Genomic DNA, 18,117 nt, shown 5'->3' on the forward strand with positions numbered 1-18,117 from the left:
AGGACATCTGCCTATATAGAAATTGAATATTCACATTAATTATGGGTATCTACTTATATGGAAGCTAAATATTTACATTAATTAAGGGTATCTACCTGTATGGAAACTAAATATTCACATTGATTATGGTATCTACCTATATGGAAGCCAAATATTTACATTAATTAAGGGTATCTACCTATATGGAAACCAAATATCTATATTAATTAAGGATGTCTACCTATATGGAAGCCAAATATTTACATTAATTAAGGGTATCTATTTATATGGAAACCAAATATACACATCTGTGATATCTACATATATGAGAATATTACTCAAAGGATATTTATGACTATTAACTCCAAGATATCTACAACTATGGAAACATATATATTTACTAAGTCAAATAGGTTATAATTTTAACAAATTACTTTATTCAAATATAGGGGTATTTTATTTACAAAATAAAGTGGAGTAATTAAAAGACTTAATAAATTTAAATTGGGATAATTCCTAATTAATTATTGGCTTGACTCTCAAAATTCCCCGGCAGAGTCGCCAAGCTGTCGTGACATCTCGGAGCGCGGGTGCCCCGGGGTGGCGAAATAAAAATGTTTGCTTAAATTTTTCAGGAAAAACAAGGAATTTTTGGAGTCACCACTAGCCTTTTAGTGTGGTTAGAACACTTAATTACTGCCCCAATAAGGGTAGAATAGGTCTACGTTACCAAAGCTGGGGTCGGGAGTTCGATTACGCGAGGAGAAAGTACGAGCACTCCCTACGCGCCAGTTCTTACGAATGGTACCTAATTAATTTAGAATTATCCCTAAGTTAATTTAAAAAAATCTTTAAAATTACTCCCTATAGTGAATTTACCAATACACATGCAAAATAAATAAATAAATAAATAAATAATATAAAAATATACGTAATATATAAATATATACATATTCCCTCAGAACTAGGGTATGTGAAGCCCGAAAGCTCATACCCTCGCATTAAAATCATAGGGATAAAAATAGAAAATAAATAACAAGAATATAATATTACTAAAATAATAACAAGCTAATACAAATACTAAAAATAAAACAATTGAATATATGTATACTTTAAAATAGAATAATAATAATGACGATAGTAACTAACAATAATAATAATAATAATAATAATAATAATAATAATAATAATAATAATAATAATAATAATAATAATAATAATAATAATAATAAATAAATAAATAAATAAATAAATAAATAAAGTAACAATACTAATATTAAAAGTAATAGTTAATAATAATAATAATAATAATAATAATAATATTATTATTATTATTATTATTATTATTATTATTATTATTATTTTGAGGGCTTTTCGACTACACCATTCTGTTGTGGTGTTCTAGGAGCTAAAAAATTATGGGCAATTCCTAATGAATTACAATAGTCTTCCATGCCTTGATTTTTAAATTCTCTATCCCTATCACTTCGAATTTTGGTAATTGTGTATCCCTTTTCATTTTGTACTTTCTTGCGCAGGTTTATAAATTTTTCACATGCTTCATCTTTATGACCTGAGAATAGTACCCATGTGTATCGTGAAAGGTCATCAACTATGACAAACACATATGATTTTCCTCTTAAACTCTTAATTGAGTTTGCTCCAAATAAGTTTAAGTGTAGCATTTGAAGTGGCCTAGTGGTGGAGATCTCTTTCTTCTTCTTAAAGCTTATTCTTGCTTGTTTTCCTAGTTGGCATGCATCATAGATTTAATCTTTCACAAATTTAGTCTTAGGCAGTCCTTTAACTAATTCTTTCTTAACTAGCTTTGAGATTAAATCCATGTTTGCGTGTCCTAGCCTCCTATGCCAAATCCAGTTTATTTCATTCATAGCAGATAAGCATGTTACACCCCTAATCTTCTTCAACATTTCAGTTAAAGGAGCAATTCTCCTCAACTACCCCTTTACGAACTTTTTGTAATAATTGGCAAGACCAAGAAAGGAACGTAGCTCCTTCACTATCATTAGGATCTTTCATTCTTGAATGGCTCTTACCTTCTCCATATCCATTCTAATATGACCTTGTTCAATTACATGACCAAGGAATTTTATGCTCCGCTAAGCAAAAGAGCACTTCTCTTTCTTCACATACAGATTGTTTTCCTTCAGCTTGTCGTACACCTTCCATAGATGTTTTTTATGTTCCCACAGAGTGGAACTATAAACAACTATATCATCCAAGTATACCCTAGCAAACTTATTGAGTTATCCATGAAATACTTGGTCCATCAAGTTAAAGAATATCGCAGGCGCATTCGTTAGTCCGAATGGCATCACCAAGAACTCATATGCCCCATATCATGTCACAGAAGTTGTCTTTAGTTCATCACCATTAGCTATTCTCACTTTATAATAGTCTGACCTCAAGTCAAGTTTGGTGAAGTACTTTGCATTACTTAACTAATCAAACAAATTGACAATCAATGGAACAGAGTACTTGTTGCACACTATCACCTTATTGAACACATAGTAGTCTGCACACATCCGCATGCTACCATCATGTTATCTCTTAAATAACACCGGTGCTCCTAACGGTGCTTTGGAAGGATGAATATAGCCTAATTCCAATATTTCATCAAATTGGTTTTTTAGTTCTACTAGCTCTGGAGGCGCCATCTGATATGGCCCCTTAGTAGGTAGCTTCGCTCCTGGGAACAACTCAATCTCATGCTCCACACCTCATCATGGAGGCAAAATGTGAGGTAACTTATCCGACATCACCTCTTTGTACTCAACCAACATAGTTTGGACGGTCATAGGTACCAACTCTTGGCCTACTTTTTCATCTACCACTAGCGTGGCTAGATGCATATGCTCACCCCTCCTCAATCCTTTCTTGAATTGCATGGAAAAAAGGAACTTCTCATCGTCACCTTTCTTTGCAACAGCTTGCACCATGCAAGGGTGGTCTCCCATCAGACAAAGGGAACTAGCAAAAGGAATCAGCACTGCATCAGTCTCTCTTAAAAATTCATTCCAATAATGACTTGAAAGTCATCTAATGGCACAGTTGTGAAATTCGCATGTCATGCTCATTGTCCAAGCTTCACAATGATTTTCTTGGCTATTCCAGATTAGGCTAGGCTGTAGCGCTAACCGCTTTCATGCATCTTGAGTCCTTCTTTGAGGATAAGTCTCCTTGCTTTTTCTTGTGAAACAAAGTTATGGGTAGCACCGGTATCCACCATAGCACGAGGCTAGGCTATAGTGTTAACCGCTTGGCTGATGACGAAGTTATGGACTCGTGGACAAAGATCTTATGTCTATAAACATCTGATTATTGTATATCAGTTTGAAAATGTTTACAATGTTTTATCTAAACTACTGGGAATAAGAATTCCTAGAAAGAGATCTTCATACAGTAATTTTTTCTATGCACTATTCCTTGCAGTCAGCGTATATGAGTTCAGACTTGTTTGAAACAAATATGGGATCCCATTCGTCAAACTTAGAAGCATTCTTTATGATACAATATTGCTAACAATATGATGGGTAACATAAGGAAAGATATAATAACTATAAGCAATAACAGATCAAAATAAAGATAATAATAATAATAACCAAAATAAGATACTATAATAATAATAATAATAATAATAATAATAATAATAATAATAATAATAATATAAAAAAATGATAATAGTAATAATACTAATAGCAAAATAATAATAATAATAGTAAAAATAATTATAATAAAATAATAATAATAATAATAATAAAATAATCATAATAAAAATAAGGTAATAATAATAATAATAATAATACTTCTGCTAATAATAATAGTATAGTAATGATGATAATAATAAATTTTGACCTTGGGCAAAAATAGGGTATCTACAGTTGTGTAAGAAATTATTTAAGAATGGTAAAGAAAAAAACTACATTAATGCTTTAAATCCAGATTAGATGCTGCTAGTTATGGCAAAAGTTAGGAAGGGGCTTGTGAAGACCACCAAACTAGAATTCCTGTGAGATGGTTGTTATATAGGCACAATTATTATTGGCTCAACTATCTTTATCAATTATATGAAATATAATAAGTGATGTGGGGCTTTCTTAGAAGCATGGGCCACTCTAGAGGGTTCTTACTTTAGATCCGCAGATAGTTGTGGGCCTTGTTGTTCAACGGTTGGGCAATTGATTGACTTAGGAAATATCCTCCATTATCCAAGAAGCACACCATTGTACATAGTTGCAACTGACTATCTAATTAAGTGGGTAGAGGTTGAAGGAAGTAAATCAGCAACTGATCATCAATTCTTGCAAGAGTACAGGAGTCAAATGTTCAATATTTTCAGTTTTTAAAAGCACTTACTGCTGACCAGGCCTCTATCTTCACAATTTTTGGACAATATGGTTTCAACCAAGTTCATTCAATACCTTATTATTCCCAAATCCCAAGTGATTGGATTAACTAGATCAACTTAAAAAACATTAAAACTCCAAACTAGAAAGGGATACATTTGAAAACCCCAAGGGTTGGGATGAATTGTTTTGGTAAGTATAAAGGGCTTATAGAACTTCAAGATGCTTAATTATGAGATCACACCTTTCGCTCTAAATATCACTCATGATGTCACGTTACTTGTGGAAGTAAGTAAAGATTTGGCAAAGGGAAACCATAACAGCCGATAAAAAGACATGTACAACCATGCATGGTTGTCTAATCTTGACAACATAAATACAATAAGACTATTAGCCTTATATAGGGTTATCGCTCAAGAGAAGGCCATTGGAAATTCCTTACAATAAAAAAAGATGAAAACCAAGGATTTTTGTGAAGAGAACTAGCATTGAAAACAATCATGCCAATTTGGTCATAACAAACCATGCTAGGGGAAATGACCCCCATATGAGGAAGGTCCTTTTATCCTCCACTAGGTCCATAAAGGGGGTGCTTACTAGTTGAAGGATGTGGATGGAAAAGCCCATCCAAGAATGATTAATAAGAAGTCCTAAAGAAGTATCACCTGTGCATGACACATTTGGTTAGCTAACAAAGGAAAAATCAGAACAATTTTCCAAGGTAAGCCAAGTTGGAATTTGAGGGTTCATTTGGTTCGGTAAGATTTATGTGATGAGTAGCCTAGACTTGATTGGATTGAACTAGACTGTTGATAAGTATTATTGTGTCCCATGTTTGAATTTTAACACCTATCGAATAGGTTATTCATTCAAAAGAACAAAATAAACCCTGTACCATGATTCCTAGATTCATTTCCCCCAACTTGAAGCTACCTAACCTTACCGCCAATCTGGTCAAAAAATAAAGCCAAGTGAACAATAAGAAAATCAAAATTGGTAAAACCTCCAACAATCCCTTGATATTTCCTCCACTTAGTGATTATTCTCCATGATGCAATACCTGACCTCATCATTAATGGAATTTCTAGCCATGCAATTGGGGCCACAAAACAAGATTCCTTATCTCCATGCAAGTATTTCTTGCTCCTGCACAACCCAAATCCTTATCGACAATCATTTGGATGGGATAAAACCCAATTGATCGCTTCTCCAACATTGCACGGCTACTTAATCCCCCTTAAGAATGGCGTTTTTATTAAACAACTAAACAATACCCAAAAAATGATGAAGCCAACGAATGTGTGGAGGTTGAACCATAAGTAGACTTCAAAATACTTTCCAAAGTTGCATTGTCAAAGTTTTAAAGCGACAACAATGAGATCTTAGCCTTTTTCACATTTCCAAACATGAAAAGATAATTGAGAAAGCTTGTGAGCTTGGCCTCAGGCGAAATCAACTACTTCGCCTCCCTGAGATTTCTATAAATCTTGAAATCCTCCAATTTCATCTTCATGAAATCACCCTCACAATTTGGTTTAGGCAAACTATCGAACACCTAAGTTTCTATCTTAAATGAAAATTTTGAAGACTATTGATCTCCTATACCTAAACGCAGGGGTTGGGGTTGGGGTTGGAGCATTCTCATACTCCTTTGGCTAGCTAAGGCCGACTGGTGGGAGGAGTCAGACAACCTTATCATGGCATCCCAAAAGAGCTGGTGCTTCATCTTTAATTTATTGAGATGGTAAAAAGTACTACCACGGCTGGAGAAGATATCCTTCAATTTCTGTAACAAGTACCATGAATTTAGGATCAAAGGCATTTGCATTAAGAATAGTAAATGGTAGCTATATGTTAGATTGCATAACATTTTGTAATTTGAATTTTTAGAATTCATGCTGTTGATCATTTATTTTTAGAATTTAATTCTATGATTTTGTTTGAGTTTTTCTTTTTTCTATTTTTTTTTTTTTTTTAGGGAGGGAGTGGGGAAGTGTGTGGATGTTGATAATTTCATTTGTGAGTTTGTCCCACATTGGAAAAATAAAGTGGAGGATGGGTGCTTATATATATGGTTGGACCCAAGATCCAATAGGCTAAAGCTTTTGATCTGAAGTTGGTGATTACCCATGTATATCAAGCCCATATGAAAACTGCCCCGTGCTAACAAGTGACATGAAAGCGGATGGGTAGTTACTCATAATTCAGTAGATACTTTTTATGAACATCAACTAAGTATTGTAATTAAATTGCTCTTGACATTGTAAAGTCGATGTGTGAATCAAATTCTCCTAACATGGTAACAATTGGAGGACAAAGTATGTGACTAACGCTAATAAGGATCCTCTAGGCTTGGCAGATGGATTCGAATAGGATCATAACATGAGAAGTAGGATTGGTTAAAGGCACGTGGAATGCAATTTGAGGCACATAAAGTGTGGGGTCACTTAAGTAACTGTTAGAGAATTGGGTTTACCCCCATGAGGGAGATAGTTTCCTCCCAAAGGGGGAGAGTTCGAACTGGGCTCAAGAGTTCATGCAAGCTAATGCATAACATTTTGTAATTTGAATTTCCTACAATTTATGTTCTTGATCATTTATTTTCTGAATTTAATTCTATGACTTTGTTTGAGTTTTTCTTTTTCTTTTTTTTTTTAGGGAGGGAGTAGGGAAGTGTGTGGGTGTTGAGAATTTAATTTGCAAGTTTGTCCCACATTGAAAAAATAAAGTGGAGGATGGGTGCTTATATATATGGCTGGACCCCAAGATCCAATAGGGAAAAGCTTTTGGTCTCAAGTTAGTGATTACCCATGAATATCAAGCCCTTGTGAAAACTCCCCCATGCTAACAAGTGGCATAAAAAAAGATGGTTAGTTACTCATAATTCATTAGATATTTTTTATGAACATCAACTAAGTATCGTGAGTAAATTGCTCCTGACATTGTATAGTCGATGTGTGAAGCTAATTCTCCTAACATGGTAACTATTGGAGGACAAAGCATGTGACTAACGCTAATCATAATCATTTAGACTTGGAAAATGGATCCGAATAGGATCAGGACATTAGAAGTAAGATTGGTTAAAGGCACATGGAATGTAATTTAAGGCACGTAAAGTGTGGGGTCACTTGAGTAATTGTTTGAGAATTGGCCTTACCCCCTGAGGGAAACAGTTTCCGCTCAATGGGGGAGGGTTTGAACTAGGCTCGAGAGTTCATGCAAGCTAATTGTAATAGTGGTGTTAATGTACCTATTGGGTAATAATCATTGGTAGCTCATAGAAAGGGCAGCTTAAACTTCATTGTTACTCTTAATAATCTAGACAGTGTATCCTATAGAAGACGATAGATCTATACTTTTAAGGCTTCAAGGTCCTTTAGCTTACATGAATTACTGTGGATTTGATAGTGAAATTTTATTTTTATGGTAATCCTTTATGGACATCAACTTTAGAAAAAAGTTTTCTTTATTCATAAGATGAATAGCTTCTAGTCGTTTTATCCTTGAAACAAGGAATGAAGTGATGTTATTGATCTAGACTTGAACCTTGATGTGGATTTAGAGCACTCTACAATGCAACCCTTTTTATGGACTAAAATAAAATATATTGAATAAAATAGTAAATCAATCCAAAATAATTTATTAAATTATGGATTCATTTTGTTGCAGGTGGAAGCAACGACATCGTGGAAGGAATTGTGGAATTTAGAGCACAATTTGCATTCTATTAAATGAATCAATCATAGGCCAAATGCATTTTCTCTAGCACTTTGCATAAGTTTTTTGTCAACTCTCCTTTGTACAAACTAGTGGTTTAAGTTTAGGCTAAATTTTGCATCAAAATATTGATACACAAACATACAAACACACATTTGTATGATTGAATTTTTGTTTTGTTGTGTTGTGTCTGTACTAGAATTGGAGTATGATCATGTGTCTATGTTGTTGTGAGTTGAGGATAGGTTCATGTATGCTTGTGAACCCTAGAGCACTATTTTTATATGGGGATGAAGCTTTGCATTTTTTGTATTGATGTAGATGCGTTCATGATGCACATTATGCTGCCAATAACCACAAGATTGTGCTTGTGAACCTTGAATTCTATTTTTCATTTCTTTAAAACATTTTAAGATAGAATCTCTTTATATTTCTTCTTCAAATTGTCATTTAGATATGCGGAATGACTATTGGTTCAAGATGTTAATACTGCTTGTGGAGCAAAAAACAATAATGACAATAGTCTGCCGACACAACTTCAAAAGGCTGATTCTATGAGATGTTTTTCTGTTTGATTGTGATCTTTCATTTATTTAAAAGAAATAAAATTTAAACATCCTTCAAGATTTGATTTCTCCTTTCAAGATTTGATTTCCATGATATGATCGAAACAAATTCTTAATGGATTAAACATCAACAATATCCTTCAACCTAGCTACCATAACCTAGATGCAAATGGAAATTTAAGCCAATCGTTTAGGTTCAAGGAACTAGGAAGGACCGATAATCCTATTGGAGTGAGGAGAAGAATCTCTTTGAACACCAATTGTGTGGAATTGTCACATTGTGACCTTAGCTAGTTTACAATAGCAATATCAAAGTCCTATGTGTAGTGAGTCATTTAGTTATATGACTTGAGCACTTGATTATTTAGGTTTGATGCATTAGTTGAAGGAATTTTCGATGAATTAAGCTCAATATTAGCAAAATTTTCCATTTTTCCTTTCTTTCCTCTTTGAATGAATATCCTTCTTGTCACAAGATGCAAATTGCATTGGCTTATTGGGAAAGGAGTGAGTTTCCTAAAGGTATTAAAGGTCAGTGCGACTTCTCAAGCCTTTGGCACCCAATTTTGTGCACTGAATTTTCAATGTCTCATATGAAAAACCAAAAGATCGCAATTGAACGTGAAAACATGGTATTAGTGAGGAAAAATAAAAGGATACAACAAAGCATTGAAGTTTAGAAAAATACGAGAAGACATTGATCCAAATCATTTTATTGAGCATTGTACCCTTTTGCACTCAATCTTCATTTTCTCAAAGGAGAAACCAAAATATTGTGACGGAACATGAATACAAGCCAACTCACTCAATCTTTGAAATATGTATCGGCTAGTGAGATGGACATACATAAACTTATTTACTAAGGAACACTAGGTATTGAATCTTTAAAAAAAGATCAAATCACCAAAGTTCAAAGGGTTTGGAGGGGAAAAGCTAGAAAAGTTTGTGAACATTAGTAATCTGCATGTGTCAGATATGGTTATAAGATGGAAGAGTGGAGTCCTTTGGAGTGCGATATGAAGCATGGTATAGCTTGCACCAAAAATAGGTTTGAGTGAGAAGTTATCCTTTCGGAGGGACAAATGGGTATGCCCTTCAAGCTTTAAAAGATCAATTTCCTCAGTTAAGAACACAAAGGACTGCTCTTAGTATCCAATGTGATGGAGAAGCTAGGAAGGAGGAACAACCTTCTAGAGTGTTGTATGAACAAGTAATCCAAGAGGAAACTAATCATTGTCACCAATTTCTAATTACAACTACTTTGCTCTAGCGCTATGTTTGGGGGCAAGGATTTTGGACCTTGGATTTGACTTTGATGGATTTGTATAAATTTTAATACAATTTTATATTACGTCTTACTCGAATCCAATATAAATCCAAATCCAATGCCTCTCCAAACATCAGATAAGTAGGTAAGAGATGTAAAAGAAGATAAAATGGAATGGCCAATAAACACTTCTGAAAAAGAAAATTTTTTGTGTGGTCCATTAAAATTGATTAAAATATATTATGCAAGAGACACATGAAATATCGTTTTTTTAGTTATATATATATATATATATATATATACATATATTCACACACACACACACACATATATATATATATATATTAATATGTAGTTGTAAATTCTTAAACTAAATAGAATAAAAGATTATTAATTATAAACACAAAGTTCTTTATTTTGTCACAATAATAGCTACAATTTAAAATGATATAAGATCAAACACAAAGCCCAAAACCAAGCTAAACCTCCCCCCCCTCCTCCAATGCACAAAAAAGCTTAAAAGTGAGACCCAATAAAATCTAGTTAAATCTTTAATCCAGCCAAACCTAAAACACATATCCTTGCAAGCTAAATTAAAGCACAAGTAGATCTAAAAATTGTCATACTGAGCCCCAAAACCAATTTTTCAAAATAAAAAATTAGGTGATAAAATTCTTAGAATAAACATATTCAATGAAATTCAATTGTTATAAATTTTATGATAACTAATTGCGGATATGCGTCTCAAAAATCATAAATTTTATTAGGAAAAATATTCATAACTTATAATAAATAGAGTTATTTAATAATTATTTAAGTTTTATAAAGTTATTAGGGTCAAAGGTTATGAAATTAACTAAGTGCTAAAGGACATGACTAGCTTAATGCAGCACTATTGGTTTCAATTTTTTAGGCTATTGCACCGTTAAATTAACCCATGGTAAAGTAGAAAGCTAATAATACAAATTTAAGTGTAAAAGGTAAAAGGTACCATCAAATCTTATATTAACAATGTTAGATTCCCTATGAGATTTTTTGTGTAGGTTAAAAGTCGCTTAGGTAGTAAACTCAAGGTTTTCTTGGTTACTTGTCAGGGGTCGAGTCTTGGAGGCTTCGATTTAGCATTTGAGATAATACCTTAATATTTAAGTGGAGGAAAGTAGACGAGCGGATCCATTGTCCCAATAGATTAGTCAAGTGTCCAAACGGCCTCAAACACTATCATTACCCCATATATATATATAGCATATATTAATACATCTTCAACAGTTTCTTTTATTAATTACCAAATCCTTTAGGAAGTAATACGATCAATTGAAATAAAAAGTTAAATCGAAGTGTTTATAATTTTTATTGAACATTATGTTCAAATTTTATAGAAATAATTTCGTACTTCATTAGTCTTAAGACAATGGACATAATTAATAAATTTGTTCAGTTTGAGCAAAAACATTCTGTCAATTGTTCAAAGTTAATATTTTTTATTTAATTAAATTCCTCATATTTCTATTCAATTTTGGACCAAATTGCCCACTTATCTAATATTTCAATACTAATAATAATACAATGTTGAAACTTTGTTAATCAAAAGTTGGTTTAATCTTTTTATTTGTGTTTAAATAAGACATATTTAGGATTAGAGGCATACTCTTTCTTCAAACAAAAAAGAAAAGAATTAGAAACATACTCAGTATATCATCTTGTGTAATCGGACAACTGTATATTCTATGAGAGCTAGCTGCATTTAGGAAGACAAAAAATAATTAAAACAAATAGATTTAAAAAATTATTGAATAGAAAAATACTAACAAGATTCTCTCTAGTAGATCACTAAGCTACAAACAAAAACAAAAACAAAAAAACAAAAAAAAAAAAACTGAAAATAATAATTTCAATTAGCTCTCGGCAACCATTAACAATCATTCTGATTTTGATTTATTTGCCCCATAAATATTTATATATTCAAACCCCTTAATTGCTTTAAGAGACATATATGCATGTGCATGTGCATGTGCCTTTTTTTTCTTTTTGTTTTTTGTGCATGCTCAAAACATAGTTTTTAAGATGATGTTTGCATAGTATGAGTAGTTAAAAATAAGGTCAACTTTTTAAGAGATCAAACGTGAATTGAATTTCATTGGAATAAATATACCATTGAATGCTTATTAATATCTAGGAATATAGGTGCTAATCAAATAATTCATTGCTACCTAAATTAAGGTGTTTGTTTCCTCTTAGTACACCTTTAATTATATAGGGTTAACATAACCAATTTAATATTTTAGTATATATAAAATATAAATAATATATATAACTGAGCTGAACTGACCGATTTTACTTTGTTAATTCAATTTTGACTAAATTGTGCCCACCCCAACTTCCATGCTTGAATCTAAAGTTCGTACACTTAGATTTGGATGGATGCAGATATAATTATGTGTGTGCGTGCGTGTGTGTGTGTGTATATATCATCCAAATTCATACAAATACAAATTATATGCTCCTATGTAATAAGATATTAAATTGATAGTCAATGATGCTTATCTTGATCTAGTAAGTTAAAATTGATGGGTGGAGAGGATCGCTTAGTCACTGATTATGACTAAAACTCAGTGAAAATAAATACAACAACAATGTATTTCAATCTCAAAATAGATACAGAGAACTTCAAAAATAAAATTCTCTCACACGCTCACGAGTTTTTCACTCTCAACACACCACACAACACATTACATACACACACCTATTTATAGAAGATATAAAAACACAATAATGAACATAAGCTGCTGGCAGATGAGGTTGGTGACCGTCATTTAACAGAAGCGGCTGGTCAGCAGCCGTCGTCAACCATTGTTGCTACCGTCCACCGTCAAGTTTACTATTTCAACATCCCCCCTTACACTTGACTCTCCTAACTTTGTCATTCCGAGCATTGTCTTCAGTCTCGCAAAAATATCATGCCTGATTGGTTTTGTGAAAATGTCAGCCATCTGATCATACGTTTTGCAAGATATCAACTCCACTTCTTTATTCTTCACATGCTCCCTGATAAAATGATACCGAGTATCAATATGTTTGCTTCTTTTATAGTAAACTAGATTTTTCGCAAGTACAATCGCTGATCGGTTGTCCATATAGACTTCTGTGGGGTTATCTTGAAAAAATCTCAGATACTTCAGTACATTCCTAATCCATATACCATGACAAACAGCTGAGCTAGCCGCAACATACTCAGCTTCATATGATGACAACGTTACGATGGGTTGCTTCTTCGAAAACCATGTAAACGTTGTATCTCCCATGAAAAGTGTGAATCCTGTCTTGTTTTTTCTTTCATCAAGATCTCTTCCCCAATCGCTATCTGAAATGCCGATAAGTTTGCAATCACCTCTTGATGAATAGAACATATTATCGGTGATGGTACCCTTGACATATCGGAGTATCCTTTTCGCTACATTAAGGTGGGACTGGTCATGAGTCTCCATGTACCTGCTGACAAGTCCAACTCCATAGAGTATGTCTAGTTTAGAGCATGTCAAATACCTCAAGCTTCCAACCAAACTCTTGAAGTACGTGGGGTCAACATCTCCTTGCTCATTCTTTCTCAACTCCAATCCCGTTTCAACCGGAGTTGTCATAGGCTGCATTTGTCCATCCCAAACTTCTTCAGTACTTCTTTTGCATAGTGGCTCTGGGAGATGAAGATTCCCTTCTTGCTTTGCACGACTTTTATGCCAAGGAAATGAGCCATTTGGCCAATATCCGTCATTTCGAATTCTTTGACCATGCTCCTCTTGAAAGCGGCAAACATCTCTGGATTGTTGCTGATGAAGATCAAATCATCAACATATAGGCAGACTATTAGCATGCATCCATCCGTCTCCATCTTTATGTATAGCGCACGCTTGTAAGGACACTTCTCAAATCCATTCTTCTGGAAGTAGTCATTAATCCTCATGTTCCACGCATGAGGTGATTGCTTCAAGCCATAAAGTGCTTTCTTCAACTTGTACACTCCATCTTCTTTGCCCTTCTTCACATATCCAGGTGATTGATCGATATAAATTTCTTCTTCTAGAAAACCATTCAGAAATGCTGATTTCACATCTAGCTGGTAAATCTTCCATCCATTTTGTGCTGAAAGTGAAATTAGTAATCTGATGGTTTCAAGTCTAGCAACCAGGGCAAATATTTCTCCATAATTAATCCCTTCTTTTTGTTTGTAGCCTTTGGCGACAAGTCTTGCTTTGTATCTTTGAACTTCTCCTTGAGCATTCTTTTAGGTCTTGTAGACCCATTTCACTCCAATAGTTTTGTGGCCCTTCGGGAGATTTGTCAACTCTCAAGTCTTGTTCTTCTCGATGGATTGAATCTCCTCATCCATCACTTTTCTCCATTTGTCTTCTTCATTAGCTTCCTCAAAGCTAACCAGGTCGCTGGTCAACAATAGACAGTATAGAGTAACATACTCTTCTATTGGTTTTGTAGTTTCATATAGGTCAGCTATATTTCGGGCTCCTCTAGGTCTCATGTCTGAGATTTCATGCTCTATTGGTGATGGAGTTTCATTCCTCTGTGATGAACCATGTGGAGGTGTCTGCAGCTTGGGAACTTGTGGCTCGATAGCCACTTCTCTTGTCTATGTAGGTTCTTCTCCTTCAAGTGTCAATTCTGCATCTTTGGAACATTCAGCCTGGTCCCATTTCCAGGATTCATTTTCTTCAAAGATAACATCCCGGCTGTGTAAGACTTTCTTGTTGATGGGATTGTAGAGTCGATATCCCATGGTGCTATAGTCGTATCCTACAAGGATACACTTCTCTCCTTTATCATCTAGCTTTGTCCTTCTTGCTTTTGAGATCTTGGTGTAGCCTATGGAGCCAAACACCCTAAGATGACTCACACTGGCCGTGTGTGTACTCCAGGCTTCATGTGGTGTCTTTGTATCAAGACTCTTCGTAGAACATCAATTGAGCAAATAGACTGCACATGACACTGCTTCTGCCCAAAAACTCTTGGGCACATTCTTATCCTTTAACATGCTTCTGGCCATGTTAAGGATTATTCATTTCTTCCTTTCAGCTACACCATTCAACTGGGGAGTGTAGGTTGGTGTGAACTGTGTTTGAATCCCCTGTTGCCTAAGGAATTCCAAGAAAGCTTCGTCTCTGTATTCTCCTCCTTGGTCTTATCAGAGTGACTTGATACGGTAGCCACTTTGTTTCTCCACAAGAGCTTTATACTCTTTGAACTTGTCGAACACCTCTGACTTCCTTTTCAGGAAGTAGACCCAGGTCTTCCTGCTGTAGTCATCGATGAAGGTTAGGAAGTATCAATTCTGTCCATTCAAAAATGGTCTTAGTGGACCACACACATCCGTGTGTATTAGCTGGAGCGGCATGGTTGATCTCTAGTCGACTTGCTTTCCAAAGTTGTTTCTGTGTTGCTTACTTAGAATATAACTTTCACATATCATATCTGGATGGTGGATATTGGGTAAGCTTTTCACCATCTTCTTGCTTCCCAATTGTTTCAAACTTTTAAAATTTAGATGTCCATACCTTAGATGCCATAGCCAGTCTTTGTCACTAATGATAGCGCTCAAACACCTTGACGTATCATGTTGGATGGCGAGCGTAAACATTTGATTCTTTGCTATTTGAACTCGAGTAACAAGCTTTTCTCGAGCGTCTATTATCACTATCTTCGTATCACTGAGGCTAATTCGATAGCCTCTCTCCATGAGCTGTCCGAGACTAAGTATATTAGTCTTCATAGCTGGCATATAGTAGACATTGGAGATGTAAACATGATCTCCGGACTTATGTTTGATCAAAACATCTCCTCTCCCTTGGACTGGGATTTTAGAATTATCGCCAAAAGAGATCTCCCCCTAAACTTTCTAATCAAGTTCAAAGAATAGGTTCTTTCTGCCAATCATATGGTTGCTAGCTTCAGAATCAAGGTACCAAACACTTTGATCCATGGGAGTTGAATTGTGTGCCATCAGCATCAACGACTCTCCATCTGTATGTTCAGTTTCGGCAAGGTTAGCCTCCTCGTTAACCTTTTCTTGTTGTCGCCCCCAACACTCATTGCTATAGTGTCTGTATTTATGACAGTTGTAGCATTGAATGTTTCTTTTGTCTACATTCGAGCGATTATTGTATCCTCCTCTTCTTCCTTGTCCTCTACCTCGTGGGACATAGTTATGTTGATTTCATCCTCCTCTAGTGGAACCTCTTCTGCCTCTGCTACCTCCTTTGGAGTCAAAGTTTCCAAAATTTCTTCCATGAGATCCCCGACCTCGTCCTCTTCCTTGCTGTGACATCCCCCCCCTCCTTTGTCGTATCTATCTGCAGTGAGGGACAACTTCATTTAGAGAGCTTTCTCCAGTGCTTTATCATCTCTTCTTCTGTTGACTTTCTGCTCATGGGCTTAGAGTGAGCCCGCAAGTTCTTCTACGGACATTGTTTCCAAATCTTTTGTTTCTTCTAGGGTCATAGCTATATAATCATATTTTGGATCTAAAGATCGCAAAATTTTCTCACAAATTCTCTCGTCATTGAGAGTCTCTCCATTTCTTCTCAATTGATTTGATACTACCATTACTCGTGTATAGTAGTCAGTAATAAATTCAGTAGACTTCATTTTTAGAGATTTGAACTCACCTCGCAATGTCTGAAGACGAATCTTTTTCACTTTATTAGCATCTTTTTGTGTTCGATGGAGAGAGTCCCAAACTTCTTTAGATGTCTTGGCGGAGGCGATGATTTCGAACATGGCCTCATCAAGGCCTTGGTAGATTATGGATTTCGCCTTGCAATCTTTCTTTCAAACGGCTCGTAGGATTGTTCTTTGAGTATCTGACATAACTACTTCGGTTTCTTTGTACCCATCTTCAATGATGTTCATAACATCCTGAGCACCTAGTAGGGCTCTCATTTGAATATACCAGTTGTCATAATTCTCCCGGGTCAATTTTGGAATGACCGCTTAGGTAGTACCGTTAGCCATCGAATTTAATATATAAAAACAGAGAAATAAGGACTGATTTTGGAAAATATGATGCCACCAATATGTTTAGAAGGTAAAAAAACCTTAGGAACCAGTTTTGGGTTGCAAAGAACCGGTCCAAAAAACACTAAACCAACTACTGGAATTTTCGGGTGGTTTTTAAACTGGCCGGTTTATCTTAACGATCGTTTAAGGCATTAAGGCTTACCGTTAGTCCACATGGCGGTGTCTGTGTGTGCCACGTGTTAGTGTCTGGGATGCAGGTTGGGAGAGGGTCAGAAATGGGTCGGGTCTCAGGTACGGATCCGGGTTGTGGGTTGCTGGCCAGGTCAAATCTCGCCAAACGGGCAAGGAAGACGCATGCTGAGCACGTGGGCACGTGTCGCCGGCTTTCGGAGTCTTTGTTGACGCGTACGGCTCGTGGGTGTCGCAACGTCCCGGGAGCGCGTGTGCCCCGAGCGGTGAAATGAAAATCAATTTTAATATTTTCATGGAAAAACATGGATATCGGAGTCACCACTAACCTTTAGTGCGGTTAGAACACATGATTACTACCCCGTTAGGGGTAGAATCGGTCTACATTACCAGAGTTGGGGCTGGGAGTTCGGTTACGCGAGGGGAAGGTACGAGCACCCCCTACACGCCCGTTCTTACGAACGGTACCTAATTAATTTAAAATTATCCCTAAGTTAATCTAATAATTCTTTAAATTACTCCTTTTTTTATGAATTTATAAGTACATGTAAAAAAATAAAAAAATAAAAAAATAAATAAAATAATAAATAAATAAAGATAATATATAGATATATATAGATATTCCCTCAGAGCTTAGGGTACGTAATGCCCGAAGGCTCATACCCTCGCAATAAAATCATAGGGAAAAAATATCAAAAATATTTAATAAAAATATTATAATACTAAAGTAATAACAAATTAATACAAGTATTAAAAATAACACAATTGAATCTACATATACCTCAAAAAGGAATAATAATAATAACTAATAATAGTAATAATAATAATGATAATAGTGCTGATGATAATATTAGTAACAATAATTTTAATAATAATGATAAATGTGATAATAACAATAAATAAGAATAATAGTAACGATAATGGTAACATTGATAAACGCAACAATAGTAATGATAAATTATAATAATAAATAATAATGATAGTAATAATATTAATAGTAATAATAGCA

At 34.8% G+C, this 18,117-nt stretch overlaps 1 protein-coding gene across 1 annotated transcript in view; it reads right to left on the reverse strand.

Moving 5' to 3' along the window:
* Positions 1 to 11,458: 11,458 nt before the first annotated feature.
* Positions 11,459 to 18,117, reverse strand: part of LOC131161795 (uncharacterized) — a 73,491-nt gene continuing 66,832 nt past the window's right edge. Inside the window, exon 13 of the mRNA XM_058117761.1 lies at positions 11,459 to 11,634. The gene's annotated coding sequence lies outside the window, so the exon portion shown is untranslated. The remainder of the gene's footprint in view (positions 11,635 to 18,117) is intronic.

This window comes from Malania oleifera, chromosome 8 (genome assembly GCF_029873635.1).
Source record: "Malania oleifera isolate guangnan ecotype guangnan chromosome 8, ASM2987363v1, whole genome shotgun sequence".
Taxonomy (NCBI): Eukaryota; Viridiplantae; Streptophyta; class Magnoliopsida; order Santalales; family Ximeniaceae; genus Malania; species Malania oleifera.